Source organism: Silene latifolia, chromosome 7 (genome assembly GCF_048544455.1).
Source record: "Silene latifolia isolate original U9 population chromosome 7, ASM4854445v1, whole genome shotgun sequence".
Lineage (NCBI taxonomy): Eukaryota > Viridiplantae > Streptophyta > Magnoliopsida > Caryophyllales > Caryophyllaceae > Silene > Silene latifolia.
In genome coordinates this window covers 43768843-43792977 of record NC_133532.1, presented here as the reverse complement: position 1 = coordinate 43792977, position 24135 = coordinate 43768843, and the positions used below count along the sequence as shown (strand labels likewise).

Below are 24135 nucleotides of genomic sequence, written 5' to 3'. Positions count from 1 at the left end.
GAGAACGGATGAGAGCGACCCGGATCGACAAAAGAGTTATGCAGATCTACATCGTCGGGACATAGAGTTTCAAGTTGGGGACAAGGTTCTTCTGAAAGTGTCTCCGATGCGTGGAGTTATGAGATTTGGGAAGAAAGGCAAGCTAAGTCAGAAGTTTATAGGGCCTTATGAGATCTTAGAGCGAGTTGGGGAAGTTGCTTATCGTTTGGCTTTACCAGCTGCGTTGGAGAGAGTGCATAATGTGTTTCATGTATCGCAGCTGCGGAAGTATGTGAGTGACCCGTCACATGTGTTGGAGGCAGAGAGCTTAGAGCTAGATGAGTCCTTATCATATCTTGAGGTGCCTAAGCAGATCCTAGACCGAAAGGTTAGAAAGACCAGGAGTGGTGAGACAGTTTTGCTTAAGATCCTTTGGTCTAACCACGAGACTGAGGAAGCTACATGGGAGGCAGAGGATATCATGAAAGAGCGTTACCCTTTCCTTTTTGATCAGGTATGTATGGTTACGGGGACGTAACCTTGTTTCTTTTAGGGGGGTAGGAGATGATCGCGAGAGTTTTTAAGAGTTTTATACACCTTTTATATGTTGTGTCGGGATGTTTGTCGGGATAAGTTGGGTTAGTATCATGTTTTATGTTCGGTTGCTGAGTCGGGAATGTTAGGGAGTACCTTTGTTTAGTAGTGGTTTAAACTTCGGGGACGAAGTTCCTTTTAAGGAGGGAAGACTGTAATACTCCGTATTTATATGTCTTGGGGTACTCTATCGAGTAGCCCTTACTCTGTCGAGTAAGGGCAAGTTGCGAAATAAAATAGTTTCTGACCTGTTGGGTACTCGATCGAGTAGTCAGTACTCGATCGAGTAAGGGGGTACTCGATCGAGTACCTTGGGTACTCGATCGAGTGTCCGGTTTACGGGGAGTTTTTCTCGGGTTTTGTTAATTATGCGATTAAGGTATTTAAACATAATCGTCATTGTTTTAAATCACTTTTGCAAAACCTAAAAACCTGTTTAAGAAAGAAAGCAGCCACTTCATCTTCCTAATCGCATTCTTAGCAATTCCCGGAGATCAGACGGTCAGTTTGTGTCGTAGTTCGTATCGTTGAGTTCCTTGCGTCGAGGGTAAGCTTTTAATACATTTCTTATAATGTTTTGCTAAGTTTGGTTAAACCCTAATTTAGGGTTTGGGGGTTTTTATGAGTAGTTTGTGATGTGTAGTCTTTATGTGCTATATGATAGGAGGAGGATTCGTAGAAGAGGCGTTTTGATACAGCTGTAGATACCGTCTGCTTGTTGTGCTTTCCAGGTAGGATTTCCTACTCAGTATTAGTCCCATAATGGGATATTGGTGATGTGTTGTAGTTAGTTGTTTGATATGATGATTGTGATTGTGAATGTGGTTGTGATTGGTTGTCTATGGTTCTCGAGATGCGTTCTCGGTTGAGTGGGGTCACTTGCGGGAGTGACTTCACGCCCTAGTTTCGCCCTTCGTGGAACCCGCCACGGAAGGGGATGTGCACATTAATGAACAGGGTTATCGCTCGTACGATGAGCGGGGCTTAGGTGGGAACGGCTGCGGTCCCCCATCGCGGGCTGGTCCAAAGGACGGTCGGTATTGAGATGATGGGAGTTGGTGTGTGTGTGTGTGTGATTCAGTTCAAATGTCTGTGTATCTTATTATTGTTAACTATATTGATTGTGTGATTAGTACGACCCGGTGTTGTTTTGTAAACTGCGGTGATCCATTCGGGGATGGTGAGCGATATTGAGCGGTATTGAGATGAGTCTTTGGGATAGGCCGGGATGCCACGACAGATGATAGGAGTCTTCCGCTGTAGCCTTAGTTTAATTACATTTCAGTTAGAACAGTCATTTGAGAATATTGTATCGTACTTTGGTTTGGTTTTGAGGATTGTATTTATTCATTAAATTATTTATAATAAACGTTGTTTCTGTTTTGTCTATTTGATTATCATACCTCGGGCGACCGAGATGGTGACGTCTTCATACCTGAGTGGTCCTGGTAAGGCACTTGGAGTATGGGGGTGTTACAACATCTTCTGTATTCTTCTCAAATTTTACAGTTGTCACGTCATTTATGGGGGAATTTTTTTTCTACAAGGTGTCAATACTTATGATCTCATTCTTTAGTTGACGTATAACCAAAGCAAAACAGGCAGTTGAGGTTCACCGCAGAAAGGACGAAGTACGACAAGGAATGCTCAGGTGAACAATGCAGCACTTTAAATAAGGTGAGTTAAAATATCACCCTTCCAGTCCACATGAAGTTACCCATATGTCAATATTTCCTGTCGCGTATATGTGGGTCATGAGTAGTTTGGAGTGGGTTGGAGGGAGTAATTGGCAGTTTTTGGTATGCAAATGTATGAGGAAACATGTGTTCTTTCTCTTTCATTCTAACAGTGGAGTCACATTTATGTGTATGTGTATGTGTGTGTTCTTTGCCTTGCATTCCCTTACTCCTGCTGATTCAATCTTGTATTTTCCTGCTCGTGTAGCCACTTGTATCTGGTGCGGCACTGGGATTCGAAGGACGGGTATGGTCCTCATTAATCATTTCACTCATATCTCACTTGAGCTATCATAAGTGGCTAGACTTCAGCTAGCAATGGCCTTCTAACTGAATCAAGTACATTCAATAACAATACTATAGCAGTAATTCGTATATTTTCCCATAAGTTCCACCGATGTCTTCACTTTATTCTTGTCTAACAACTGAGCCCTATTTTGATGCTTGAACAGATGTTGGCTTGCTTACCTAAGTGTGAATGTCTCAAAAGTAAACAAACTGGAGAAAGTTTCTTCATTTAAGCATTGTGATTTGCAACTCGAAGCGATTTTTATTCTTGGTGGCATGTTGAAACTGAGATAAGTCTAATATTTGTTTCAGCAATTGTTAGTTTTGGTGATATTTCTTGCACACCATGGAAGGAAGCTGGGGATGCTGGCTTGTCTTGCTTCTCTTAGGAAGAATTCGCACAACTGGTAAAATCTTTTTTTCGGCACAGTAATATATGAAAGATATATATTTTTAAGGGGAGGGGCATCATAATATATTTGTAACGGCTACGTGACGATTTCTGAAAGCTCATTTCCACATAGAAGATGAGATTAGTGAGCATTTAAAAATTTCCGTATTCATAATTTCAGGGAATTATAGATGACGAATTTCATGTAAAACAAAATAGCAACATCTGCACAGTTATGTACACAAGTGTCACAACAGGTGAACCAAAAGCGGTGATTTTACACAATGAAGCTTTCCTTGCAGAGGTGTACAATGTTCTCAATGGATTATCTTCTTAGAGAGATAGACAGAGACCGCGAGTTGTCCTTGAAGTGCTACCAAAAGACCTATTTGGAAAGAAGAAACAGAGAGATAAAGCTATTCACTTGATTGTAACAGAGGCAGGTAAGCATGCAATTTTAAATTATTACTCTCTCGTGTGTATGATCACTTACATAAACAAGGAATTCATATTATTTTACGTTCCTTTACATTTACTTTTTATCTATTTATTTTTATTAACAAAAGAATAAGCGCTTTTTTAATATTACCATTCATTGTTTTTTAATACCATTTTTCTACAATTTTTTTTCTTAGATGTAGTTGAAACCCAAACATATTATGAAAATGAGACTACTTACACGAAAATGGGTCTATGACTCTATGTCATCCCATTTTTTTAAACTTCGGTATTTAGCTAAGTCGCTCTGATGACGTCTCCATTTAACTTCATAGTTCTTAGTCGTGAGTTGTTATGCTAGAGCGTTATTTTTTTTCCAAACTTACGTCAAATAAGGCTAAATTGCATTCATTGCATTGGTAGAGATAGCAGCAGGAGGTGAGGAGCTTAAGAAACCTCAAAGAGGGGACGAGGAGGAAGAGGAGGAGGAGAAGGAGGGAGAGAGATGAGTAAGAGGCCAGGGTGGGGAGTAGGGGGAGAGGATGAGAAGGGGGAAGGGAAGGAATGGGAGGATAAGGAGTAGGAGGAGTAAAATGTAGTAGTGTTGGTTTTGGTAATTTAGTGTGATCAAGTCTGATAATGGCGACCTTGCTGCGATCAGAGAGTAAAATGTGTATTCATGGTGATGAGATAGACGTATCAACGTAAAAACTCGAAATGGTTGCAAGAAAAACTCACCGAGTACAACAAATGTTCTCTGGCTTTTTAGTTGTTATAGTTTTTTTTTTTTTTTTTTTTTTTTTTGACAAAGGTTTTAGCTGTTAGCTGTTATTGCTATTGAAAGCATTTAGTTGAAATGCTTATATTCCATTTGAATTCAGTTATCTGAAGGCGAAAAAATCATAGAATCAATAACAATAGCAAGAAAGGAGAAGTTGACGTTCTCTTAATTGAAAGCATTTAGTTGTCAACCTTTAGATGAAACGAGTTTGTTTTTGATTAAATTTGACATTTACAGAGTTTTTTTCATGTTTGTTAGTTTAATCCCAAAACAACAAGCTGCTGACGAGGAGCTGTCTACATATAAGTATGGCCACTCAGTGTCAATTACTTCTACTTCTCCAGTAAAGCGATTCCTTGAGAAATAGAAGAAGCTGCGGCCAGCCTTATTATTACATTATTACTGGTGTTGTTCGGTGCAAGCATGTTCATGGGTGATGGTGTGCTGACACCTGCTATATCAGGTGCTTCCGATAAAAGCTTACCTTGCTTGTACGTGTTTTACAGTATTTAAAGTTTCGTTGTTGTTTCAGATTCAAACACCAAAGTTACTAAAATTGCGAAATTGCAGTCATAAGTCATAACAAGTAAATGAGTTCAGAGAAATGTATTCTTAGTTTCTCTTATCTCGATATTCATAGAAATAATACCACCTGAGTTGCAATATCTAGCCGAGTGTCTTGCCGCTTCCCCTTGGCGGAGTAAAGGGGTTTAAAACTTCAAATGTATTTGATTTTACCTCCCTCACTGTTATGTCAAACCTATGATGAGAAACACCACTTCACACTATATAAGAAGAAAAGATAGTTACCATTAGCATGTAATTGTTAATGTGTTTATTAATCACAATTCACACTTGTGAATTTAAGGTATTTAATGTTTTTATCTTTATTTGGTTAGCTGTTACCCATTGTGTAATATGTCTCATAAAGTGGATTGCATGATTCGATAGGCTTTTTTCTTTCTTTCTTTTTTCACAATGAATGTCAAAATTGTGAGGAAAGAACATGACAGTGGAGAAATGTCATAGGTGGAAGAGAAAAGTTACCCTTTAAAAAGTTTACAAGAGCTAGCTACTGTTCCTTAGGAATAATATCTTTAGAAGCCTCCCACCACCGTTGAGTTCCCTCTTGCAATCCATGCCCTCTATTTCTTCCAATTACTCTGAACCACTCATTTTGCTCCCGACTCTCCCTCACTTTTCATATTTTTCATCTCATCGTCTTTTATCTTTAAATTCATCTACCTTGATTTCCCAATTACAGGTTTGTAATTGTTCATCAATTTGGTTTCTTAGCACCATTTTTAAGTTTGTTAAAGTTGATCATCAATTTGGTTTCTTCTTACCGTTTTTACGTTTGTTGAAGTTGATTAATCCCTATCCTTTTGTGGGTATATTAACTTTCAAAATTAATTGTTGGTTGCTTAATTAACATGCTGGTTATTGATGTCAGGTGCATTTGTTATGAAGTCCTTGCTATTATGTCACGTCTTCGTCTTTCGGAGTTTCCAAAAAGATCATCATTTTTAGACGAGATCATCATCCAGCTTATTAAACTTCAACATGGGTGTGTTTCCCATATTTTGCTCTTTTTTTAATTTTATTTTATTGTACCCTGTGGTTTTTGGTTTACCACTATTCCTACAATAATGTTCATTGCATTATTACTAATTACAGTTCTTACTTTGGTGAGTTGTAGGTTTGTTGGATGACTCGGCTAGACTTGGAACATCGTCAGTTCATCGCATATCAGATCTAGGTTTTCTATTTGTTCCTTTAAATCTGTACCCTTAATTTAGCACTTATGATGGTGATGATGACTAGAGTGGTAATTTGCACGCGTCACACCCCGAGTTCCTGAACTCCCTCTAATATCCACGTCGTCTTTCCTTTTTACATTCCCGAGTTCCTGAACTCCTGTCTCTCTTCCCTAATAGTCTCTACTCAATTGTCAAGTTTAGTTTATGCAGTTTTGCTCCCATAAATTGCAGTTTAGTTTCATATTTCACATAATCGGTTTTCTGATCTTTGTTAGTATTTTGTTCCAGTTAATGATTATCGTTATTTGTTGACAACCCACAACCTGCCAGGTATTTAAAAATGGAAATAGAAATGGACATGAAGAAAAGAAAGAGAAAGATAATGAGAACGAAAATAAGGATTAGAAGAAGAATATCCAGTATCTCTAATTTGTTAACGTACTCATATCATTTACATCTTACGAGTAGCGTTCATGGGAATAGTTTTGCAAACACTTACGGAGCATTTATATATATATATATATATATATATATATTATGGGTTGTGGTCTATGCCGTTATGTATTTGCCCTACATTCTAGAACATATAGTATTAGTTGTTTAGAAGAGCCGAAATCGCTTTATGATGAGGATGAGGGTGAGAGTGAGATTTGTAGGAGGAAAGGTGGTGGAGTTTTGATTAGTTCGTCGAGTGAGAGGATGATGCAGATGTTGGAGAAGAGCAAGAAAGTCCAAAGATTTGATTTTGTAGTTGTGCATCCACAGCTTGTAAGCTTCCACAGTTATTAAAGAAGTTGAGACATACTATTTGTTTCTAAGTTGGTAGGTTGTGACTTCAGGCTTTAGGAGGATTTTTTGTATACACTTAGGTATAGCATCTAAGTTTAGCCCTGTTTTTTTGGACCTAAATTCCAGTTAGGTTTAGGTAGTTTCAAACTTAAAGAAGAGGCCCCTTTCAGTCATATTGGAATTCTTTATATTTTGTGAGTCATCTGTTATAACATTATGGAGATAAAACGCATAATCAGATGATGAATATGCAAGGCTAAACTTCAACTGATTCGCCCATAGAGATATTGGTGCTATTTTTTCAGTTTAGGATAGGACACCAACGATAATACTGTATTTGTACCAAATCTTAATTAACCTGTGTAGTATAATGACCCATGGATTGATTAGGCAATGATCTCCTCTCTCCAAAGGAAAGAATTAGTGTATGAATTATGTTTACCCTACGAGGAAGAAACAAGTGTTTGCTGAGAAAGAGCTATGGACTGCAATATAAGTTTCCATTTCTTACGCAAAAAAAAAAAATTGTTAGACTAATACTAATGTAATTAGCTATTTAGCTACATGAACAAGAAGAAGGATAATGAGCAAATAATAATAAGAATCAGTTAGTGGTGAGATAAATTGATACCGGCTGATGTTTATGTAGTAGTAATAGTAGTAGTAGTATTTTATGATTATGTAGTAGTAATTGTTATACAGAAGAGAGGAGATATGTAGAGGACAAGATAGAAGGAATCAGTTAGTGGTTAGACAAATTAATATTGACTAATGTTTATGAATTTGGAAGCTTTGCATAAGTGTAAAGTTTATGAAATTGATGTGTTAAGGAAAGCTACTAATGACTTTGATGAGAAGTTTTTGGTTCAAAATTCTATTTATAAATAGTTTGTTGGTGAATTTAGAGGAGTTGTTTTTTTAACCAGTTCGATCATACTTGTGCGATTTTTAAAATGTGATTGCAGTTGAGCAAAATGGAGATAGAGGAAGTAAGAACGTCACTGTATATTTTTACGGATACAAGAACTCCTACGAATGTATGTTGTCTCTTTTTCCTGTTTATTTTGGTGATTTAGTGGATTTGAAGTTATAGACATCCAAACTGTCTCTAAATACTCCTTTTTAAAAATTTTAAAGGTAAACAAAGATTAAAATAACATTGACAACACTAACTATCATACAACTTTGATATTGCAATCTCAAAGGACAATATTATGCTATTGCTGCAATGAATTTTGTTATGAAATTAGCTTTCAACTGCCAAGTCACAGATAGATTATCAATAACTGAGTAACCATACTGCTAAATTTCCCCAAATTAACAAAATAAAACGCAAGCCACAAATTTGCATTCAAAAACTCCAAAACAAAACCCCTAAAAACGTTTAAAGATATAAAGAGCATGTAGTTAATGCTCTCATAGATGCAACTATTTAAAACGTTTGGAATTATTGACATTAATACATGAAAGGGCAGTTGACTAGACATCACTATTCATTTATATTTTTTAGGCAAAGCAAGATAAAACGTCATATTGCCCCCTCCTCTCCTCTATAAAGGTAGTAGAGTGCACTACAATTACCCTGTCATCATCCTCCTGCCTTTATGAAAAAAACTTAAAATATTATTAACCCACAAATACACTACCTCCTTAACATGAATACCTTCACATGTACACGCCCTTTCTTCGAAGATAAGGGTGACATAGAAGAATTTATAGAGAAATATGAGGACTGGAAGAAAGGTCGTTTCAACTGCAAAGAGATATTTGTTAAAGCGAATGTATTGAAGGGTATACCACAAGATGACGATACACAGCACCATCACGCACTTAGTTTAGAGGTTGTGCTCTCTAATGTATTTAATAGGCTTTCAAAAGGTGATAAGAGGAGTGTAGCCGAGGTTTGCAAATGGTGGGCAGAATTGTTCCTTGTGGGAACTAAAACATCAAAAGTACTTGTTGATTATAATAATCAATTAGTTACAGAAAATGTACGTGGTTTTATCACGGCTGAAAGGGGCCAAAAGGTGGTGAAGATGTATTGTGTATGCAACAACTACACGACTACAAGAGAAAAATACGAATGTCATCGTCGCCTAGATAAAGCACACTTAGTTTCGGAAGATCTCACTATGTGGCCTGAAGACAACTCTGGTAGCGAGGGATACTATGATTCTGACTGCTAGGTTGATGCCAATATAATTATAGTGCCTTGCAAGCTCCACCCTTTGTCTTTTAGAAACCGGCTCTATTGATATGTTTAAATTATTATTATTATTATGTTTAAAGCTTATCTATAGTATTTGAAAATTATACTACTAGGTTAATGTGTTGCTGCTCCTTTATTTTTTACCGACAGTATTAAGCGTACATGTATGTTAAAGTTGCTGGACTTTTATACACTTCATCCAAAGACCATTGAACAATTACTTTATGCTGTCAAATTCCGACTCCGTTTTAGGTCATGATGGGTCTCACTTTCACCATACCCCATTCCAGATTGTATTAAGGGAATTTGAGTGGTCTGTTACATACTAGGCATTGAGTAAAGCATTTAAAATGTCATCAGGGTTATATCTTTTAGTCAAATGCTTAGCTGCATATGTGGTAACTGTTAGTTGATGCAACACATTTGACACTACGGAGACAATCGTCACATTCTTACTAGAAATAAATTTATTTAATCTAAACAATTTGGTCTTAAATTATATCTACAAGAACAAATGGTGAAGAATAATTATTAACATACTTATTAACTTTCTGAGTATTGATATAAAGAATTCTTAATTATTTGCACCCAGCTATAGCATTCCCCCTCACGCGATTACCTTATTTTATTTCAGGCTAATTGTGGTTCTTTGATATACCAAGAGGCATCAGAATTGGGTACAAGCTTTGGGGGAGTAACTTACTTTTCCTGGTGGAGAGACTCAATGTATGCATGGTGCTCTACATTACATTGATTTCATTCAGAAGGTATTACAAGTAATTTATGACACTGATGTCTGTCTCTTTCTCTTCCATACTCCGCTATTCTAGAACTTAAACTTTCCAAATGCAAGGTCTAAGACAATGTTCCCTGATCTTGGAAGTTGACCCTAGCTATGTCCTTAATTCATTTGCAAAGTATTCTGTCTTCTAAGTTGTGTAGAAGACTTGCGACTGCCATATTCCCACAAATGAGTCTATGAACTTGTTGCTTAATTTTGTCGTTTTGTCTGTTGAGACTGATTGGTACCAGCTTTTTCTGGTGTAATCTTGGTTCTTTTACCTAAAAATACCCTTTCTCGGCTTCAAGATTGTGAATATTAGTTTTATAGAGTTTTGGAGGTAGAGGTGTCGTATCATATGCCTATTTGTCGTTCGAAAACTACAATTTATAGTTATGTTTTTCCTTAATAAATCATGTTTTTCCTGGGTAGTTGAATGTGGTTGGTGTGCCTAAATTGCGGTGACAGCTATATAATAAGTATAATTATGTGTCCAAATTTAACGCCTCATCCTCTGCTCCCTTTTTTCTCCAAAATATTAACCTTAATCACAAAAAAAGGATTGCATAAGATATACCAAATGAATGGTTTTTCAAACATAAAATCAACAGGAGAGATTCCTTCTCTTATTTGATGACCTATACATAACCATCTTCACTATAGAACCCTAAATCATCGGAGCTAGAAGATGACATTATCTGAGGTTTTGGTGATGTTTTAGCCATCTTAGAGGCTTTGTTTTTTGATGTGAGTGGTAATGTTAGTATTAGTCTTTTGACGTGTATAAACTATAAAGTTCTTGCCTTTTAATTGAATTGATCAAGTAATAAAGCAATATCACTTGCCAAATTACAATATACCATTTGTTTCCTGATCGGTTAATTGTTATGGTAGGTGTAAGACAGTGCTTCATTCTCTTTAGAAGTTTCAATGGATCAGTTTGTTTAAGCTCATGGTAATTCAATATAGATTGATTGATTATTGTGGTTGTATATAAGGGAAGCGGCAATGTCCTATGTCTCTAAGATTATATTGACTCATGCAATTAACAGTTTCGTGATGGGTCCGATCCATATGAGGAAGGGGGAAGTAGGCATATGGGAGACAGGGTAAGAGGAGAGGACGGAAATGAGAGGGAAAAAAAAGAGTTCAGAGGGAGGGAATGATGACGGGAGAGGGTGGGAGGGAGAACATTTAATTTCCTGCTGAAGTGTTCACCCTTGACCTTTGACTAACTTGTAGTATCCAGCTGTTCAGGTAAAAGACTTAACAAATATATCTATTATTTGTTCTAGATACTGTAGAACACTATAACTTATATTTGGGGCTACAGAGTACACCACAGCTATTGATGCCTGGTCTGATGGCTCTGTTGTCGCATAACTACTTCTTGGACAGGTACTGTATTTTTTGAAAAATACATAATTTTCTTCATGCTAAGTGATTTTTCTGTGTATGTAGATATTTATTAACACTTATTGCTTTTTGCAGCCACTATTTCCTTGTGAGAGTGGAGATGAGCAGCTTATGGAGATAATAAAGGTAATAGTCATCCTTTTGATCTTTCTAATGAAGGGTGGCATCCATGTTTGTTATATATTGAAGTGTTATGAAGTTCAATACTTTTTGTATTTTGTTAAATTTTAATGATATTGGTGAACCTATTAAATGTTAACTAGGCATTCATGTTTTTCTTCATTAGTAATTCTTTCACAAGTCATATGAGTGCATATTTATTCTCAATTTTATTGCCACTTAAAATGCATACTTTAAAAATGTTTAGACCAACACCCAAGCTTTGATTGTTAAGAATTCTGCTAGGAGGTTATTAGAACAAACAGGAAATGCAGATTCTTGTAGACATTTTCAGAAGGTGTGATATTTTAAATTTAGGTTCCGCTTCTATTATTAGTGTAGCCAAAACAAGAATCTTCTGAACTTGTGCCTTCAACATGCGAGTCAGTTGTTGCATTTTCTGTAACACCCCCATTTATTTAAGGGCCTGAACTAGGACTCCTCAGATAAATGACGATGTTACCATCTCGGAAACCCGAGGTAGTAGATACAAAGGAAAGAAACACAGTACTTTATTAAAAATGTTTATAGTGAGATTACAACTGGAATAAAACAAAGTCTCCAAAAATATGACCAAAAGATACAGTCTGATAAAGCTACTAATAAGACTAAGGTGGGCTAGGCACTAAGTCCGTCATCCAAACTCTCTTCCCAGCCAGCTCCCATCAGTCTCTGAAATACCTGTCAATCTGCTCCCCAATAATTGGATCATCACAGGCGTACACGAATACACAGGGTCAGCCGCGAAGCTGAGTAGGGAAAACAATTGAACAACAAAATATGATATGCATGATCCTCCGTCACCTCCATCTCCATCTCAACTCATATCTCATATCTCATTTCTCATATCTCATAACCCGGACAACCCAGCCATACCGATCCCCGGTAGACTATATATATCGACCGTAGCCGATCTGCCAGCTCGCAGCTGAGGACACCAGGGCAAGTCCTGCAGAACCCGCCTGGGCCTTATCACAATCCACATCGTATCTCAACATCGTCACTCCTACACCATCCTCCAACTCCAATGCATATGAAATGCTCAACAGTAATAATGCAACACAATGTGTATATTAATGAATGAAATCATGCCAGCTATCAAAAGATTGGAATAACATACTCAACACTAACAGTTCAGTCAACCCCACCTCATTACATGAAACATAACATCAATCACAACCACGAACAAGTCAACGATCTCAGCTTGGTCATATAGAACACAAACAAGTCAACTCAATTCAATAATACGGTAAGGAGTCAAGTGTGTTTCCCCTACCTCAAGTGCCAGCAATTCCAATTAAGCAGTTAAGCAGTCCAGAAATAAAGCAATGAATTAGATTATCGATCCTTCGCGAATCCGTCACCTAAAACAATTATAATATTTATTATTACTAACTACTAAATATAGAAATCTCTCAAAATAGAAACTTTCCCGATATAGTAACTTTCCATTTTAACCAAATCCCACTCAAAGTCCATCTCTAATTATTAAAACGACTCGGGATTAAATTAAATAGCTAATATGATAAATAAAAGATTAGACGAGTTACATGATTTAAGAAATACCCGAATTACTTTAAACAATTCAAACATCCCGACTCAAACCCGTCTTTAATCATTTTAATGCACTCGGGAATTAATTAATTAATTTAGAATACGCCCCATTACGAAACATAACGATTAAATTATGAAAAACCCGTTTCAAAGCCAAAACAGCCCGCACCCCCCTTCACACGCACTCACCCGCCACCACAGGCCACCGTGAGGCCGTGTCCACCACCAGCCCCAACACCCACTCGACCCAACCACCAAAGAACCACCCCCACAGTCGACCGACTCGCCGGCGAGGTGAAACACGGCCGTCAACCGGCCGGTTCAACACCGAGCCTCACCAAACACCTCCTTTTCTCTCCCGACCACCACCGCAGCCAACAACCCTTACCCCCGCCAACCACCACGACTTTGCTCTTTGTCATCCCACGAACCCGGACACCGTGTCACCACCGTTTCGACCTCCCCGAGTCCACAGTGGTGCCACCCCAACTCAACCCCTAAACCCACCCGAAACCGCCGCTTAAACCCGTTTACCACCCCCCATGTCGATGCCGCCTTGCACAGCCACAACCACCACCTATAACCACCATGACCACCACCACTACACTCGCCACTAACCACTCTACCCCTCACCCCGCCAACAACCACTAGCATCCTCAATCAAACACGCACAACCCCTCCAAAACCCGACAAGAATAAAGAAAACAGAGGGGAGAGGGTTGCGTTCTTACCTTTCCCTCGCCACCACTACCGCCGCCAGAGCCGCCTATGAGTGTCGACAAACGTCCCTATCTCTTCCTTGCTGCGCCGTTAATGCCCACGCCCTCTCACTCTCTCTCGAATTGCGTGAAGATGGGGATTGGTGTTGCTGAAAGTAGGGTGGCGGTTTGAGGGAGTGGCGTTTTGTGTTAGGGTAGAATTAGGTTAAACTTAGGTTAAGTGGTTAATTGGGTCATGGGTAATTAATTCTGGGTAAATGGGTAAACATCATGGTCCGCGTGGTTGGTTCACGAATTGGTTAACGGGACTTCGTTCAGCTAAACCCGTCTTAACAAGCTCACGAATAACTTAATCCTACGATATCAATACGACCCAACAATTACTCGACTCAATTAGTAATATAAAATGTATAATAATTATATATAATAATATCCCTTTAATTTATTATATAAAAATACGGGGTATTACAGTCTTCCCCCCTTAAAATGAACTTCGTCCCGAAGTTCGCTCTCATACTCAAACAACAGAAGGGTATTGTATATCGTACTTACGGACGTCACGCAATTCTAACTCGGTTAACACACACTTTTGACACACCAATTAACATAACAATTACGGAATGTTACATTCTACCCTCCTAAAAAGAAAGTTACGTCCCGGAACTTACTTCATGCAAACCCATCACCACTCATGAACTCATGCAAACTATCAGAGCACCATAACAGCAGCAGTTTAATTACACAACATAGAGAACTCATTTGTATGGGTACCACGCAACACAACATCCGCTTGATCAAAACCACGATCTACAACTTGATCAAAACCACAATCTATAAACAAGCGCAACATAAACATTAAGATTTTACAATCCTACCCAACTAAGAACATGGTTACGTCCTCGTAACCTCTTTCAAATTTCATATCCCTATGCAACAAAATCACCGTCACCAACATGTAACAGAAAAGAACACATGATAAGAGATTGCGCAGTAACATTAAAGTCGAAAACAAGGTTTTATTATGGAATTAACTGATTGTAATCAAGTAACACGTACTACTTAGCCCATGCTTGACTTAAAATACAACATCAAACTAAAGAACAACAAGGAAGGAGCCAAAGGTTTACACGGTTCCACAACAGACCGAACATGGTGTTACTAACCCTAACCTAACGGTCCTTAGGTCGCGCTTCCTCTGATTCTGGTGACTTCTATGTCATTCCCTTTCTGGTTCACCTCTTCCCCGAAGTCCGCATGGGTGGTTCATCGTACTTTCAAAGATCGATACATTAGCGTAAAATTCGTGTCTCGGGTTGCCGATATAAAGTCGAAGGTATGCTCGGGCGGGTATTTGGCCCCGCCGCAAATTGGGGTCACGGAATAGCCTCATGCAAAGGGGTGGATAACTTGCTCATGTAGAAGCGCTTGCTGTCCTAGTACACCGTCGGGGATAGAATCGATAAGGGTATACGCTCTTAATCGAGTATTAGTTAAATACTCAGGGTGCCCATTATGGCCATACATGTCCATGGCAGCACAAAGTCTCTCACAATGTTCATTAAAGTCAGCATCAAGTGACATGTAACAGTCTTGCGGGTGTACATTGTAGGGATCCATCCTACAAAATGGGAAGTTAACAAATTAAGACACAAGGGTGTTAAGACAAAGGATTCATCCTCGAGGTTTAAGTGTGCGAAAGTTATAAAACAAGTTTTCGGGTAATCTGTTGTAATACCGAGTTTTGGTCAACTCAAGATCATCACAGCTCGCATTATCTACCAGAGAACGACCATTTTAGAAATATCAACCGCAAGAATACACGTAACCAGTATACAATCTAACATTGACTCCACCAATTCCTCTCCCAAGTCAAAACTATTACCAATTCCGAACAATCGAACCGCCCTACTACTAATAAATCACCAGGAGTATTAAACCTGCGGTACGTAAGCACTACTTAAACACCTTGAAACCATAGAAAACATAACACGTAATCAAAACCTTTTGACTCATCAGGCATACAACACGAATTAGCCAATTTGTTTGATATAAATTCTGAAACGTATTCGCTAATAAAAGTAACAACATATGATTCATAACAACACAACATTACTTCTATATCACACATGTGTTTGACATCATAGCAACCATATCGTTCAATTGTGTCCAAAGAACTTAGTACAACTCATTTTCAGCACATCAACCGATATCGCATGAATAGTATAAACATACATTTGCCATCATATACTTGGTAGAATTCTAGCTATGGTAAAAGATTAGCAACTTGGACAACTTCTCTGATTTGCACGACTTAAATAATTAGACACTCGTAGGCTCAATTAAATGTAACTATAACGACTATCATTTAAACCAATGCATATCATGTGAATCATCAAAGGATTATCCCATTATAATTGTCAACATAGTTATCATAACAATCTTTATTTTAATATATATGATACTAACGACTCGAGAATATAAATATGCCAATTATCGTGTTATGTCGAACAGTTTACTTTATATCACACCCATACAATTGCAAGAATCACTTTAGCATTTTACGACATTGTAATAACGAACATATTCAATAACAAAAATAACAACACTGTTTATTATCATGTTATAGGTTTAGGTCCAATCAAATAATTTATCGATGACGGTAATAAATATAACTATGGGCACACAACTCATATGAAAGACATTAGAACTCAGATGCTTCCTACATGTGTGAACGTTTAGACATAATTATTATAATTATTCATGCGGGTATATTAGAACAATCAACTAACCTTTAACGTCGTCAACCTACCAAGATATGGCAACATAGTTTTATATTTATATATATACTCGACCACTACGCAGATAAGATGCACACTCAGAGACATTACACCCTGTCAAATGTATACAAAGTATGCAAACAACTGGACTCGTATAAACATTTCACCCTCGATTAAGAACCAAATTAAGCTATCAAATTTACTCATACCATCATGCCAACAATGTTATCAACTAAGTTTTGATTTTATCACTCGTTAAGATATATAACTACTGAACCTGCGTGCTACTATCATCATATAGAACATCATAATTTCACATTACTAAGGCCCATGAATTAATCAAACAGCTGTATGAAAACTTAACATAGAACGCACATTTTACAGGTTATGATTCACGTTGTAACTTTCAAAAATCACGGATAAACAGCCGTTTAACGAAAACTTGAGTTGTATTACTTTTCATGACATACAAAGAGTTACTAATTCGTGATAAAAAGAATGAGGTCGAAAGTTCAAGAGTTCAATTTTTTTAAGAATTTTACAACTCAGTTGGTCCAAACAAGTATGTGACAGCAATTGGTCCGAAACTTGGGTCAGTTTTCAAAGCTTACCATTTAATATAGAGACATCAAGAGTTTTCGTGGCCTATCAATTTGAAAACGTATGCGAACCTTCTAGTCGATGGAGTTGGAATTATGCAAAAATCATTTATACAAATTAAATGAGGATTTTTACAAAATCGTTGGTCAAAACATCACTGCACAGGAACTTCCCGACCACAGCCCACTAAAACATTTATTACTGCTAATCCGTATATCCTATACACATGAAACCAACGCCAAATGAACACTAACTCACGAGGCTAACTCTCATAAAATTTTCATCCATAGGAAGTTAACAGAAAAGAAATGATAGCAAGATCAATTAGGAAGTAAAATCAAACAAGCGTGTTTCAGCACTAGGTCATCCTTTACTATGTTACAAGTTCTTATGAATCCACTATGTGCACTAACCCATCCCAACTTAAATCTCACACCTTGCACTTACGTAACGTCTATCCCATAGAATACCTTCGCATCTCGACCTACTCTTTACATCTAAGTCACGATTGGTATGACTAGGAACAAGCAAGTCAATAGTGTTTCTAATTACTATCACAATACTATACAAGCATGGCTTCGGGATCACATAACCACATATTACCAGACATAATAGCACCATTAACACGTCATTCACATCCATCCAGATAAATAGCATAAATTCGCAATTTTTCTCACGCTCACGATTACCACAATCCAACGTTTCATTGATTATCAATCTGAACACGAAGATTTATTTCTCATTTCCGCAACATCATATGATCACATCATCATTCATGCAAAATACTTACCGTAACGTTGTCCTGTAGAATGGTTAGAACATATGGGTCTCAAGGTGTACATCCACTCGATTATATTCAAGGTTTTCCTTCTAACTACCCATTCACTCAATTTCTCTCGGGTTACCTGTTCAAAACTTGAGAGGGCAAAAGAGCACGCATTAAGGGCGCCTTCTTAACCGCACTGTGAGCCCCTAACAGTTTATTCCCAGGGGTTCATTTTATTTAGACACATCCTACGTTCATTGGGTTCATTGGTTTAGGCCTAAGGATCGTTCGCTCTGATACCACTTTGTAACACCCCCATTTATTTAAGGGCCTGAACTAGGACTCCTCAGATAAATGACGATGTTACCATCTCGGAAACCCGAGGTAGTAGATACAAAGGAAAGAAACACAGTACTTTATTAAAAATGTTTATAGTGAGATTACAACTGGAATAAAACAAAGTCTCCAAAAATATGACCAAAAGATACAGTCTGATAAAGCTACTAATAAGACTAAGGTGGGCTAGGCACTAAGTCCGTCATCCAAACTCTCTTCCCAGCCAGCTCCCATCAGTCTCTGAAATACCTGTCAATCTGCTCCCCAATAATTGGATCATCACAGGCGTACACGAATACACAGGGTCAGCCGCGAAGCTGAGTAGGGAAAACAATTGAACAACAAAATATGATATGCATGATCCTCCGTCACCTCCATCTCCATCTCAACTCATATCTCATATCTCATTTCTCATATCTCATAACCCGGACAACCCACCATACCGATCCCCATGAGACTATATATATCGACCGTAGCCGATCTGCCCGCATTTCCTTGTTGAGGACACCAGGGCAAGTCCTGCAGAACCCGCCTGGGCCTTATCACAATCCACATCGTATCTCAACATCGTCACTCCTACACCATCCTCCAACTCCAATGCATATGAAATGCTCAACAGTAATAATGCAACACAATGTGTATATTAATGAATGAAATCATGCCAGCTATCAAAAGATTGGAATAACATACTCAACACTAACAGATTCACCAACCCCACCTCCTTACATGAAACATAACATCAATCACAACCACGAACAAGTCAACGATCTCAGCTTGGTCATATAGAACACAAACAAGTCAACTCAATTCAATAATACGGTAAGGAGTCAAGTGTGTTTCCCCTACCTCAAGTGCCAGCAATTCCAATTAAGCAGTTAAGCAGTCCAGAAATAAAGCAATGAATTAGATTATCGATCCTTCGCGAATCCGTCACCTAAAACAATTATAATATTTATTATTACTAACTACTAAATATAGAAATCTCTCAAAATAGAAACTTTCCCGATATATTAACTTTCCATTTTAACCAGTCCCGACTCAAAGTCCATCTCTAATTATTAAAACGACTCGGGATTAAATTAAATAGCTAATATGATAAATAAAAGATTAGACGAGTTACATGATTTAAGAAATACCCGAATTACTTTAAACAATTCAAACATCCCGACTCAAACCCGTCTTTAATCATTTTAATGCACTCGGGAATTAATTAATTAATTTAGAATACGCCCCATTACGAAACATAACGATTAAATTATGAAAACCCGTTTCAAAGCCAAAACCCGCACCCCCTTCACACGCACTCACCCGCCACCACAGGCCACCGTGAGGCCGTGTCCACCACCAGCCCCAACACCCACTCGACCCAACCACCAAAGAACCACCCCCACCAAGGGTCGACCCTCGCCGGCGAGGTGAACCACGGCCAACCGGCCTCGGTTCAACACCGAGCCTCACCAAACACCTCCTTTTCTCTCCTGACCACCACCGCAGCCAACAACCTTACCCCTGCCAACCACCACGACTTTGCTCTCCGTCATCCCACGAACCCAGACACCGTGTCACCACCGTTTCGACCTCCCCGAGTCCACAAAGTGCCACCCCAACTCAACCCCTAAACCCACCCGAAACCGCCGCTTAAACCCGTTTACCACCCCCCATGTCGATGCCGCCTTGCACAGCCACAACCACCACCTATAACCACCATGACCACCACCACTACACTCGCCACTAACCACTCTACCCCCTCACCCTGCCAACAACCACTAGCATCCTCAATCAAACACGCACAACCCCTCCAAAACCCGACGAAAAACAAAGAAAACAGAGGGAGAGGGTTGCGTTCTTACCTTTCCTCCACCACTACCGCCGCCGAGCCGCCTATGAGTGTCGACAAACGCCCTATCTCTTCCTTGCTGCGCCGTTAATGCCCACGCCTCTCACTCTCTCTCTCGAATTGCGTGAAGATGGGGATTGGTGTTCTTGAAAGTAGGGTGGCGGTTTGAGGGAGTGGCGTTTTGTGTTAGGGTAGAATTAGGTTAAACTTAGGTTAAGTGGTTAATTGGGTCATGGGTAATTAATTCTGGGTAAATGGGTAAACATCATGGTCCGCGTGGTTGGTTCACGAATTGGTTAACGGGACTTCGTTCAGCTAAACCCGTCTTAACAAGCTCACGAATAACTTAATCCTACGATATCAATACGACCCAACAATTACTCGACTCAATTAGTAATATAAAATGTATAATAATTATATATAATAATATCCCTTTAATTTATTATATAAAAATACGGGGTATTACATTTTCTTTGTGTGTTCAGTTTGTGTTGAGGAGTATTGGTTTAAGAAAGCCATATCTGCTAAGGAACATTATATACTAGGATGTATAAACACTTGTAGCTACAAAAATTTTCCTTCGTCCTATTAAGGTTACTTACATGGTCCTTGTCGAGGATGTAGAAACTTTTGTAGCTTTAGACATTCTGAAAAACCCTCCACTGAGGTTACATATCAGTACTATGTTGCCTTAAGTTTACTAATCTGAGAGTTCTAAAAGTAATAAGACAAGCAAATTCCATGCAGTACTTTTCGCAGTTTCACCCCTTTGCTATAATGACATTTACCTACATTTTGCTCATTAATACCAAATATTTTCACATTACATGGTGATTATAATGGTGCTTTTATCATATGGTATGACTTACGAAAATACACTATCAACGCCGCGACAACACTTTTCTTTTGGCTTTAAGTAATTAATTGATATGGTGAATGGTGGGGAAAATTTGTGTGGACAATGTGTGTGCGAAGGTCATAATAGTACGTGAAAAAACCAGTAACGTAGCATAAATGTTGTGGCAAAGCACTTATTCTAAAAGCTTTGACTTTTGAGGCAGGTAACTCTTCTAATAGCTACTTTACATGCATTGTTAGGAAACATCAGTAAGCCCCATTTTAGACTAGGAAATATTCACCCCTTGCTACTTTCCCTGCATTCTTAAAAGACATCAATTAGGTATCAAAATATATAATAAAATAGTGCCAAGAAAAAGTTTACAGACATTGTTAGCCAACATCAGTAAGCCCCATCCTAAGCTAGGAAATATTCATCCCTTGCTACTTTCCATGCATTGTTAAAAGGCATCAATTAGGTATGAAAATATACTATCAACTAATGCAAAGTTAAAGCATCCAAAACTGCCAATGTTTCTAAATGAAACCAAAGCAACTTACACACCTTGATTTAAATTGGGAACTACCGTATCTCTCGGTTGCAGCTGTCAACTGAAGATGAAGATGACGGCAACGCCCTATCTATATCTCTTTCCATCTCATATGCAAAATGTTGATCCCTTAAGTAATCTGAGTATATAGTTATCAACTCAAATTTTGACCGTTCACTTTCTGGGAAACTAAATAAAGTGCGCCCCCCGTAGCACAAATCCCACAATGCACTTGATGTCATAACACTTTCAAGCTTAAATAGAAAATCCACCACTTCTTGTTTTAAGGCTTCCAGATACCCTTTTTTAGAATAAAACTCGGTCACGAGTTACATTTTGCAAAGCACATCGTAGCCTGGGTTAAGTAGTTCATTTGGTGTATTTCCACAAAGAATTTGAACAAGCATAACACAGTTTGAGTTTTGGTTAAGTTTCTCCCATATAATGCTTTCAGTCAAAACTATTCTTAGTCGAACAAATAACTCTTGAATTTCTTTTACAATCTTATCAATTGCATGTTGCATTGCCTTTATTTTCTGAATATTATTTGACATAATAACTACAATAGAAATGTGAGGATATGGAAAATGGTGGGATGTATTAGAGTTTTTTCCTATTTATATTCTTCTTTCTCTTTGTATAGGTCAGTTGATTGACATCTAAATTATTGGATGTTGATGATAGACCTAGATTCTATGTAAGAGATAAGCATAGAGATGGGGTTAGATAAGGTAAGGATAATAATAGATAAAGTTATGTTCCACAAGTAGATCTTAATTTTAATTTAAATGTCTGCAGTGCAATCCTTTTTAAAAAAGAAACATTGTATTGTTTATTGATTCTTTTCTTAAACACGGTAGTACTAATTTACCCTGAACAATGGTTTAAGACAGTAAATAAATGATGAATTATGTTAGTTAATTTATTTACTTTATCAGTTTATGTAATTTCATTTTAAACCAATATGCATTTCATATTCAAGGGTTCCTCTGTGTATTATTTAAGATATTACGCGGCAACTATTACACCATATTAACTTGTACTAATTGCCTTCCAACAGGAAAGCAATGGCGTAACTGGACAGGAAGCTTAACATGTTCATTTCGGTAGACAAGCAGGTAATCTGTTTGGAAACACCGATCATAAGGCGTCTAAAATCACAAATATTGTCCCGATGATTATGAATTTAGACAAAGGAATGACCGTTCATATGGAATATTTAGACTTATTTGGGTATCATGCTACCAAAAACATCCCAAAAAAAATAAAAGAGCAATTGAATATTGTACGAAGTTTTTTAAGTCCCCTTTAAGTTTTGCTACTTAAAGTTTGACCGACATCACCCAATAGACTCACCATGGAATGATCTTCGTGCCAAACAGGTACATATTTGGAGCCGGAATGTTCGAGTTGGACAATGTAAAAGGTTGGAGCCCATATGGTGCTGGAACTTAAGTAGGAGATGGTTCGAGACAACCGACTGAGCAAAGAAGCTTAAAGGAATAAAGTAGTTGCTTAACTTATAATTTTCAAAGTCATAGATGAATTGTGGAGCATAAACATTAGCTACACATAAGATAAATGCCAACATTCTTATTATTACAGCATCATTTGTTTGCCTTTTCCAAATTTGCCAAAGGTTGGTTCTTTACATTTTGTAGCACTCATGTATTTAAAGATAGCCTAACCAAATATGCTTTGATGTTTAAAGGAGTAGATGTTGAATGCAAGACAGACACCTGCATTATCGATACAGATGTGAATGCACTTTAGCTAACATCGACGTCGCCTTCTGCGGTTTAATTTGTGAAGTTTTACCAAGGCGTGTGTCACTATGGCATAAGACCTATATGTACTCAGCGCTTGTGCAGACGTTTTGGTATTGTACTCTCGGTCTTTTAGTCTATTTGAAAAACAAAATACGTTCTACCCCTTTTGTGCCAGATTAACTCTACAATCTTTTTATTAAAGTTAGTCATTCACTTGTGAGTTACACCGTATTATTTTTGCATCAGACATGGTATTGTAAAGCATTTACACGAATTTTGTAATGAATACTATGCTCGTTCCACATCTTTAAATATAAAAGGCCAAGACACGTTTTTATTGATACACTTCCGACTTGCTTCCACTTCGCATTTCACCAAATTGGGGCGCCGCGCCCGATAGGGCGCGGAGCAACAACTAGTATTTGATTAAAAAGGTGAGTTATAAGTTAATTGTTTGGACTTTTAGATTATGAGCTGGTCTTATGCTATAAGACGGTCCTATAAAATAATTTGTGTTATCGTAAGGATTTTCTAACTTTACCTATTCATAACTATCTACTCTACCAATTGGGTTAACCGATTTTACTAATCAACTAGTTTTGTGACCCGTGTAATGCACGAGTTTTTATCAAAACGCTTCATTAAAACTTTGTTCTAATACGAAAATTTAATGAAGGGGGAGGAAAATGGAGACCAATTTTTTTTCAACGATAAATAAAAGATTTTAAGATAAAATGTAAAATGGTTGACACATGTTGTGAAATAATCTATGTTGTTGTAAGATTTAAAATAGGGAAGAATTTAGTTTGAGAAATAGGTAGTTAATACAGAGTATAATCCTTCTTAAAACTTATTCATGCATATGTTTGTTCAAAGTGAGTTGCGAGGTCGAAATGTACTTTTTTGTTAGTAAGTCGACGTGTACCTAATGTGATGACATTATAAACAAGGAAGGAACACATAGTTTTATTTACGTGGAAATTCTTATGTTAGTGACAAAGTATGTAAATTTAAATTCATTTTGGTGGACTATCTTGTGAATTTGAGTTGTATTACAGTTATAATAAA

At 37.7% G+C, this 24135-nt stretch overlaps 1 long non-coding RNA gene across 1 annotated transcript; it reads left to right on the top strand.

Annotated features, from left to right (window-relative positions):
* Positions 1 to 2909: 2909 nt before the first annotated feature.
* LOC141591048 (uncharacterized) lies at positions 2910 to 5967 on the top strand. Its single transcript, XR_012520614.1, has 5 exons — positions 2910 to 3004; positions 3170 to 3431; positions 4466 to 4670; positions 5661 to 5774; positions 5907 to 5967. It is a non-coding gene; the product is annotated as an uncharacterized LOC141591048 (long non-coding RNA).
* Positions 5968 to 24135: the final 18168 nt, after the last annotated feature.